This window comes from Lissotriton vulgaris, unplaced genomic scaffold (assembly GCF_964263255.1).
Source record: "Lissotriton vulgaris unplaced genomic scaffold, aLisVul1.2 SCAFFOLD_747, whole genome shotgun sequence".
Classification (NCBI taxonomy): domain Eukaryota; kingdom Metazoa; phylum Chordata; class Amphibia; order Caudata; family Salamandridae; genus Lissotriton; species Lissotriton vulgaris.
In genome coordinates, this window is record NW_028251225.1 from 784,713 (window position 1) to 795,558 (window position 10,846).

Sequence of the window (10,846 nt, forward strand, 5' to 3'; positions counted from 1 at the left end):
CCACAATATCGTGACCATAAATTTTACAAGCAAGAATATAATCAATAGGACATAAAGTTTGTAAGAAATCACAGTAACACCTTTAAACATCGGTACCTGGAAGGGTGAGAAAGGGAAATAGTACATTGACATACTGTTGTGTTTATATCTAGGACCCTAATTCGATATTCCCGATTCATGCCCCTATGAGGTTATAATCAATAATATCCTGATAAAGGCATAAGAATCAGATCCATATTCAGTAATAGCCCATGCAGTCCAAAGCACAGCACGGCTACTCCCATCAACTCCTAGAAAGCACAACGCAATCTTTAAACAAACCAAGCCTTCAGCAGCCCGGGAAATCCCTCCCTGCTTTTGTTTTGATTTGAACAAGAACTCCTGGAGTGCAGAAAGAACTGTTAGTTCTTAGTGACGTCTTATGTCCAACCTTACGTCAAACCCGGCACCTTTCAGGTATAAATATACTAACAGTTGCCTTAAGCAAAGACACAGTGGTTTGGAGCAGAGTGGCCATCTACTTAACCGAGAGCCCAGCTGATGCGAGAGCCCACGAAAGCCGCCCCTCCCGTTTGACGCACTGAGAGAGACGCTGTCTTTTTCTCCAGCCGAGAAAATCCAGCTCCGGTGTTTCCAACCTACTCTTGCGGGAGGCTGGGATAACGAGTCCTGAGGAAAGAGATACCAGACCTCCCACATTCTATTACCAAGGTACGGAGCTGACTAAAACCCTTAAGAGAATTCTTGATGCAGATTCTTGGCAAAACCATCTTACCAACTTAACTTAAACTGCTACTTACTCATCCCTTCCCAAGTATTAGGCTTAGGTCAGGTACACTGGGGTAGGCTTAGTTAGAAGCACCAGTTGAGTACGTTAGTCAATGTATTTATGTATGTATATATTTTATCCATTTTAAAGTATCATATGGCTAAGAAACCATATCAATGCTTTTACAGTATTATTTCATAATACTACTTTTACTGTACGCACTTTACTTTATGATAAGTATTGCAATTGTGGCAATTCACTTCTCTTGCATGAGAAAGAAGACTGCTCAATAAATAACACCGTTTTATTGAAAACACCCGTCTCTCTATTTCTCTGCACTCTGGTGAAACTAAGTATGCACGTTTGACTGAGTGAAATAGCTGCCTATTGTTTTCACACGACTCTAGAGATACACTCTTATTCTGAGGGAGCAAAGTTGTCATGTTTATGCGGTTGTCAGAAACTGAATCCCTTCTTGTCTGAATCAGGGAAGTTCACCCCTCCCTATTCATTCAAGAAAGTTTCTAGTGACCTCTGAGCTAGCTGGCGCAAACCTAAATTAAGTTTAACATAGTCAGTAGAGACCTAGATGACCTCAGTCCTACGTCTACACTGCTGTTTATGTTATTCCAATGCGCAGAGCCTATTGGGAAAATAGGAACTACACTACAATACCACATGGATTATATTTACCTAGAATGGTGCAATGACCAATCCTGGTCATGGGCTGGGGCAAAAAGACCAGGCTCCCGACTAATCAGGTGCCCACGGGACAAGACAGGTGCAGTTCAGGACAGGTGACCTCCGCTAAGTGCAAAGCCAGCGTCACATCCCTCTCTCTCAGCAAGCCAATTAGTACCCCGACTGGGTAATCGATAATTTCCCCCAACAACTAGATTCTTCTGACAGAGTGCTTCGCCAGCACCTCTGCTCTTGATCTATAGCATGCGTTGGGTCAGTGACAGGTCAGCTTCTCTGACAAGTCGGACAATTTCTCTATCTAAACCTACCATAGTTATACCATTTTGAGGACAATGTACCACCCCTAAATGTTGTGAATGTATGTATTTCCCTTCAGTGATTGGTCAGAAAGACGAGGAGAGGTCATCACACCATACTAAGATGAGGTGATTTCTTTATTGGTACAGTTGATTCCAGTTACCGCCCATAATTTATTTTCCCATGCACTTTTATTCCACCCAGCAATAATGTTCAACAAATTTGATACATTTTGTATAGCTTTAGTTCCTCCTGAGGTCAGAAGGGCATTTTCTCAAAGATATCGTGGGTAAGATGATTCTTGGCTGTGGTTCAATGCCAATGCTTCAGCAACTTCGGAGCTAGAGTGCGCACGCGCAGCTTTGTCCAAGATAGAGTTCTTATCAGTATTCAGGCCCAAGTACGAGCTATCAGCAAAGTCAAATAGAAACATATTAGAATACAAAAATAAATGAATGCACTGTATACAACTTATCTCTACTCTAACCCCATTACTTTATTTTAACTTTTGCATCAATAGTTAAGCAGAACGAACAAGCTTAGTACAAGCAGCAGCATAAGCATTAGCATGTGAGGTTTGAAGCGGCCATTTCTGGCACTAGTGCGTAGAAGCGAGAAGTTTCCACCAAAAGCAGAAGTACGTCATACCACGTAGATGTGGCAGATGCATGCGCAGTACAGTTCCCGCATTTTCAGCGGCCATAATAAGACACTTGGGTTAATGTTAGTACAAGCAAATAGATAAGCTTCCCATCGATACTAAACATTTTGTGAAATGCAAATATTAGTAAACAAAACATGTTGGTTAATTAATTATAGGTTATTTTGAGAGGGCTATGTCCAAGCAAGTTTGTGTATGTGTGAAACCTTGTTCCATCAATAGAATTACCACCATACTCAACATCTGAGGATACATTCCTGGTTGTATCTTTAGATGATTGGACACTTCTCTTGAAAACAGAAATCCTGTTAAAATTCCAAATACTTCCACCCTCAATTCTCAAAGCATTGTTGAAAACTTCTATGACTATCTTGAGGTCTGACCAGTATGGAGAACCTTTAGATACACATTTTCTTTTAAGCAGACAAGGTCACCAACTACAATTCTTTCTTTGCTTGCAGTACCCCTTTTCCTATCCATGACTTTTTTCATCCTCTCTTTATATTCATTAACTCTGTGTCTAACTAATTCATAGTCAATAACTGCTGTGTTTTTATCCTCACTCAAATTGATTTTTTAGCCACCAAGGAAACAACCTGGCACTTGGCTTGCATCCCCTTAGGAGTTCAAATGGACTAACCAAAGTGACTGAATTGGGTAAGGTCCTATATGCTAACAACTAAACTGCAAAACATTGCGCCAATTAAGACCTCCCTTAGTAGATATTTGGATAGCTTCCTTCACCACGCGATTAAACCGCTCAACTTGGCCATTAGCTTCGACATGGAACACAGCTATTCTTCTTTGAGTTATTCCACATTTCTCCATAAAGAATTCCATTTCTCTACTGATAAATTGAGGTCCGTTGTCTGTGACAATTTCTTGTGAAATACCTTCTCTGCAGAAAATATTATCAAGAAATTCAATTACACTCTGTGAAGTAACCTCGTTAACCATGTTTACCTCTTGCCATTTTGAATAATAGTCAATGAGGACAATTCCAAAACTTTCCTTTTTCAGTAAGACATAAAATGGACCAATGATGTCCAAACCTAATTTCCTCCATGGACCCACAAGAAATTCAACATGATGCAATTCAGCTTGCAAAACAACAGCTGACTTGTCACTGTTTGAACATTTGGGACTCAAGCATACAAAATGCTCAATTGAAACATTTATTCCAGGCCACCAAAACGTTTCCTTGATCCATCTTCTAGTAAAAGAGATACCCAAGTGTACCTCGTGAGCAATCTCCATAATAACCTCCCTCAAGACAAACGGTGGAATAATTTTATCATCTCTCACGACTAACCCATTTTCAATAGCCAACTCATTCTGAATTTTTGAGAAACTCATCATGTCTCCTGACAATTTCCTTTGTTCAGGCCAACCTTGAAGAATGTACTTTTTTATGGTATTTAACTTAACATCCTTTTCCATTTCCGACAACCAAACTTTCTTGCAGAAATTGGGTCTTTCACCATGAATTAAATGTACATCACGAGAGGAGAAAGCCACTTCACAATCATCCTCCTGACATATTTCGTCACAAACAATAGGTAACCTGGACATGCAATCAGCATGCATATTCGCCTTACCTTAGACATACTCAATCCGGAAACTGAAAGATTGTAGTCTTGAAGATAGCCTAGCCAAACGTGCAGACATGGATTGACCTCCACCAGGAGACATTAAAAAAAACAGCGGCTTATGATCGGTTTTGATGATAAATTCAGTGCTCCATAGAAAACTTCTAAAATGTTCATCTCCCCACACACAGGCAAGTAATTCGCTTTCTATTACGGAATAGTTTTTCTCTGCTTCTCCTAATGCTCTGGAAGCATAAGTTCCAATTCATTAATTTTCATTGTCCTTCTGACGCAACACACCACCCAACCCCAAATTACTGGCATCAACCATAACAATGCATTTTTTTCCACAAACAAAGGGTTTTAAACATGGTGCATTTACAATACATTTTTTCAAGTTTTCAAATGCATCAGACATGTTGCAAGACTAAAAGAATTTAGCGTTTTTCTTCAGTAGACATCTGAAAGGAATTAGGAATACATTTTGCATAAAATTCCATTAAGCCTAAGAATGTAACTAATAGTTCTTTTGAGGAAGGAACAGGTGCATTGGTTATACTGTTGATGTGTTTGCGTTTGGGTTTAATGCCCTTTCCACTAATGGTATGTCCAAGATAATCTGCTTCTTTCGCTTTATTCTTGCATTTGTCTAGACATAGAGTGAGACCTTTCTTAGATAAGGCAGCTATAACATTGTGTAAATTGCAATCATGCTCCTCATCGTTCTTGCCATAAACTAAAATATCAGCTTCAAATGCGATGGCACCAGATGTTCCCACCAGAGTTTCTTTATTCAATCTCTGGAATACTGAAGCAGCATTCTCAATACCGAAGGGCATGCAACAGTACTCAAAAAGACCTTCAGGTGTAATAAAAGCAGTTAGATTTTTCGAATCCTCAGCAAGGACAACTTGGTGATACACACTTGCGCAACAGCCAGGGTTGATACAATTTCATGCAAATTGGGAAGAGGATGAGCATCTACCCAAATGGCATGGTTTAGGCTGCCTAAATCAACACATAGCCTGAGTTTGCCTGAAGGTTGACCGAAATAACAATGGGAGAAACCCATGGGGACGACTCTATGGGTTCAATGATACCCTCATCGCATACATTTTGGAGCATATCTTTCAACTTGCCCCTATAGGAAAGGGAAACATTTCTTACTTTATGACGTATAGGTGTAGAATTTTCATGTAATTTGATAACATGCTCAAAACCTTGGTATTTCCCTAATTTTCCCCTGAATACACTGGGAAACTCTAAGATCAAATTATTATTGAGATTTGAATTGGATTCAGTAAAAGAGTCAACCACGTACACAGGCGGATTAGATCTGGAATTGAGTCTGATTCCCAATTGCTCTTGGTGTGGCCATCCTAAAAGAGATTTCCCTGATTTTGCAACATAAACTTTACTGAAGGTGTGATGACCTGAAAAACATAAATTGGCTGAGAAAAAACCTATTAAATCTATTTTGTGTCCTGTATAACCTCAAGGAGACACATCAGGAGGGAAAAGAAGTCTATTAGGCCATTTTTCAATAAAAACCTTTGAAGTCATGATAGAATACCATGCACATGAGTCAACTAAAAATCTCAATTTTACACCATCTACATTAATGAAACAAGAAGGAAATTTGGAAAAACTTTCATTGTCACAGATATTGATAACTGTGTTGATTTCGTTTTAACTGTTGTCACCAGAAATGTCATCACTTTCTGAGAATTGTATATAATTCCCATTCCTTGGTACAGTCTTACAGAGTCAACTTAAATTACCTTTCTTATTACATTTAGAACACACTTTATCAAATGCAGGACATCCTTTATAATTCGCTAAATGACCATTGCTCCCACATCTAAAGCAAAAAAATTGTAAGTTCAGTTTTTCAAATTTTCTATTGGTGTTCTTATGCTTTCAAATTTTATTAGAATTGTCATTCCTTTGAGTATACACTTTTTTGTGTTTCTCTGTATCTTTAGATTCCTTATTAACACTGAATACATCTCCTTTGTCATTGCCTCTAATTTATTTTACAAACTTTTCTTATTGTTTAATGCACTTTGCAATGTCAATAGCAGCATGTTAGACCTGTCAGCCCTAGGGTGGTCTTTCTCTGTTTTTTTCGCCCTTGCCTTGTTTTTTCCACCAACTTTTTTTGTTGTACCTAGGTCTCTGGGCGCCTTATCACTGCCAATCAGTGCTAAGGTGCAGGTGCTTTCTCCTACCAACATGGCTGCCACAGGCCCCTGCTACTGCGGAGTGCTCTTTTTAGTAGCATACTAGTAGCCAGGAGCTGGCTGGGACATTAAGATACTGTAGCAATGCCAGTATGCCCATAGCTTAGGCTGTGGAAGCTCCCGGAACCTTCCAGGATAGGGGAGAGGTCTTACTTTGAGGCCTTAGAGAGTGGTCACCTGACCTAGGGATATTTAGGGAAAGGAGGAAAACCTTTTTTGTCAGTTGGGGCATCACTGGACCTGGGGGAACCTCTGCAGGAGTTTTAGGCGGCAGGGCTAGGGGGGGAACCTATACTACTGGAAGTGACTGGGCCTAGGCACTCCCTTCTAAGTTGAGTAAGGGACTATACCAAGCCCACTGATCTGGCCCAGCGTGGGGGGAACCCAGGGAACCACCTGCAGTGATCTAGGGGAACCATCCTGACTCTAAGCGACCAATTCAGCCCCCCTTACTCCCTACCTACCCCCAAGAAACTGCCTAAGAAGGGCGCAGAAGCCATCAAGCATCAAGAGAACACCTACTTCCAAGTAGGACTGCTGGGGGATCAACCAGGTACTAGGGCTGTATCATCCACGCGCTCCCCTGCTCAACCTGTGCCCCCCTTTGCTATCCAGCTACAGTTGTGTGGCCAAACTGCCAGAGTCTGCCTACCAAGCGCTCTCTTGCTGTGTTCCCCCGAAGCACTGTGGCTCTAGCAACTGTCCTTGCCTCCAAATCGCTGTGTTGCCGAAGAGCTATTGCAAGAACTGCCGTCTTGTGTCCCCCAGTGTGCTTTTCCCAAGCGCTGTGCCCCTCCAAGCGCTGTGGCCCTGGAGACTGTTGTTGCCCCCGAAGCGCTGCTGCATCTCAGCGCTGTGCAATTGGATCGCTGCTTGATGCACCATTGCCGCTCCAGCGTGGTGCCCCCAGGGTGCTGAGGAATCCCGAGAGCTCCTCGGCTGTTGCCTCTGTCACCGCCGCTGCCCTGAGTCATCTGGCCTGCCCGGGAGCGCTGTCGGGCCGTCTGAACTCCTGCGCGCCTCCCAATTCCACTGTGCAGCCCCCTGAGCCTGGGGTGGGCTGCTGTGGGATTGCCGCTAGCCCGCGCTAGGCCTAGCGAAGCCAGTGAGGGCTGTGTCACGTGGCTGGGGCACCAGCTACGTCACTGGCAGCGCCCCCAGCCCTCCGCCCATGGATTGGCTGTTGTAGTCGCGCCCGCTGTAGGCACGCTCTGATAGGTGGCGGCCGCCGCACTCACCAGGAGCCGCGTCCGGATTGGCTCCTGGCCGGCGAGGAGTCCCGGAAGGCTGGAGCAACACTGGGGCTGAAGGGAGGCCCCGGGAAGAGTGCCGGAGCTGCGCGGGCCTCCCCTGACTGGCCCACTCCACAATGAGGCCGGAATTTCAGAGGGAATCCCCCCGGTAGGGTCCCCATTATCGAGGGAGCGCGGGGCTGCTGAGGAGCCCCCAAAACCCAGAAAGGCAGCCCTGAGATCGCTCCTCCTCACCGGAGACTACGACTGGGCCCTTTCAGCCCCGCTTAACCCTGTGTGGCCTGCAAGAACCGAGGTGAGAGGGGAAGGCCCATCAATCCCCCCTGGACTGGTCCAGAACACTAATTAAGCCCTCTGTAACTTTTGTTTATTTAAGTTAACCCCTGGCTAGGGGAGTGGTTAATGCTGAATGTGCCATACTGTTTCCGTGACCTTGCTTAGGCCAATGTTGATGTTATGCCACAGAGGTTCTTATGGTAATTGCTTATGATACCCTGCTTTCCTGATCCTGCTGGGGTCCCAAGTTGCTATTATTGAAGCCTGCCTAATGAAATGTTAAATGAGTGCTCCTTGAATGAATTACTTACCTATGATTTTATGATGAAATGTTACCTGAGTCCTCATGAAATAGATTTATATATGACTACAATGAAAAGTTGCTAATGAGTTAATGCTGAATTGATTACCCTGAATGATTTGCCAGCCCTGAATTTGATCTAGATAAAAGTATACTTATTTTAACAGACCAGCTGGTGTTGTGTCAATTATTGTGTGCATTTCTTGCCTCAGTGGGAGTGTGTGCTGCACTGCTACTTTACACCTAAGCTTTCAGGTGCCTTCCTGCTCGCGCCAAGCTACCCCCGTGGAATTGGTGACCCCAGTTCTCACACAGCATTTAATGATAAATTGCATGTAGACCATAGTTTTTCTTGAACTTTTCTACTGTTTGTTCTCATTAATATTTGGTCTCTTAAAACATGTTCGTATGAGATATGTTAAAAGTCGCAAGAAAATTCCAAAGATCTAAGTGCTGGCACATAGTCCTTAATCGTTTCATCTGGTTGTTGTTTGCGCGAGTAGAAAATTAATCTTTCCATGACTATATTCTTTTTTTTTCCAAAACGAAGGTTGAGTTGAGCAGAAGAATACTGGTAAACATTAATTCTCCAATGATTGACTAATGCAAGTAGAGTTTTAAATTAACTCCACTAATTGGCTCTCTCAGCCAAGGACACAGAGAAGGCCGTCACTGACCAACTCTCTGAGTTCATCAAAGTGAGCAATGTCCTGGATACCACCCAATCAAACCTCTGCAGCAATCACAGCACAGAGACTGCACTCCTAACTGCCACAGGGAACATCTGTTACCTCCTTGAGTGGTGCAAGACCGCAGCCCTCATCCTACTAGACCTCTTGGCCTCTTCGACACAGTCTACCATGCAATCACATCACAAAACTCCATGACACCGGCATCTGCAAAAAGGCTTTGGACTGGATCCACTCGATCCTCAACGGCAAGACCCAGTGAGTCAGTCTACTCCTACTCCTCTCAGAACCCATGGAGATCAGCTGTGGAGTACCCTATGATTCCTCCCTGAGTCTACATGGCCCCCTTCACTGCCATCGTCAGAAGCCATGGACTCAACATCGTCTCCTATGCCACGACACCCAGCTGATCCTCTCCCTCACCAATGAACACACAACCGCCAGAGCCAACTTCCACATTTGAATGAAGGTCGTTGCTACCTGGATGAAAGACAGCTGCCTCAAGCTCAACTCGGACAAGACCAAATTATTCACCCTGGGACTCACCCCTTCAGCCTGGCATGACTATTGGTGGGCAGCTGCTCTGGGATCTCCCCCAACCCCTAAGGACCACACACACAACCTCAGCATCATACTGGACTCATCACTCACTATGAACTGCCTAATCAATGCAGTTTCCTCAGCCTGCTTCCACTCACTCCGCCTGCTTCAAAAGACATTCAGATGAATCCTGACAGAATCCAGAATGACGGCCACCCACCCACTCATCACCAGCAGAATCGACTACGGTAAAGCAGTCTACGCCGGCATCACCCAGAAACAGCTCAAGAAACTACAGAACATCTAAAACTCTGCAGCCAGCGTGGTCTTCTATATCCCCGGCTGCAGCCACATCGCACAACACTTCTGACAACTCCACTGGCTCTAATCCAACAAGAGAGTCACTTTGAAACTCCTCACTCACACCTACAAAGCTCTACATGATGAAGGACCAGCATATCTGGACCACCGCCTCACATTCACGGTACCCACAGGACAACTCTGATCTTCCCAACTCACCCTCGCCTCATCCCCAGAATCCACAAGACCACAACAGGCGGAAGGTTGTTCTACCTCGCTGCCAAGACCTGGAACACCCTGCCCCTGACCCCAGACAATATGGTTCACAGACCCAATTCAGGAAGAATCTGTGCATCTCTTTGTTTTCCACGGTCCATGGCGTTGTTGACTTTGTCAAGGATGAATTGTGAGAGTTCTTCTATTGTCCAAGGGCATCATTTATGACACTTTTCCACTACAGGAATGTCACTTTTTTAACGTTCCGGTGGTGCAATGTGCCACAGTATGTTTACAAGGCCACATAAAGCCAATTTATATGGCTTTTCATACCTTTCAAATATGTGCCCCTTTCACATATGAAAATGCATGAAGGGGGCATTCCATGGGTGTTGCTGTGGGCATTCCCATACAAAACACAAGTGATCTGAAGCATTCCCAGATGTAAGAGAAACAAGAATCGTGGGAATGCGTCAGAATCTAACACCAACCCAAGAATGGCATTTAGGTGAAGCGACGAGGATGAATGTTTTAATTTCTCCTCTTTTTTTATTTTTCTATGTGTGCAGCATTTTGCAGGACACATAGAAAGAGGAAATTGCCTGGATTTATTGATTTTCTGCATGAAGGTGTCTCTTTCTGCACAACATCAATCAGCTCCACAATGCAGGCACCCTTGTACCATGGTGCAAGAGCGCCTGTGTTGTCGTGTGGCAGCCATTCTGCCCCAATGTAGGGGAATAAGACAGGTATGCACCCTATCTTATTGATGCCCTGCCCTTTTGTTTGGTCGCAGGGCAGTGCAACAAGGTTCCTTGCAGTGTTGTCCACCACCAAAACCTCTTAAATGAGGCCCCAAGTGTGTTTGCATCATCTCGAAGACCAGGTATTTTCTGACGGTAGAAAAGTCCTCTAATTGAACTTAGCAGCAGTTTTTTTTCTTTAGTGACATACAAGGAAATCCTTCGAAATATTGCATTGTGTATTTTGCACTCATTTTCAGTAAGTCA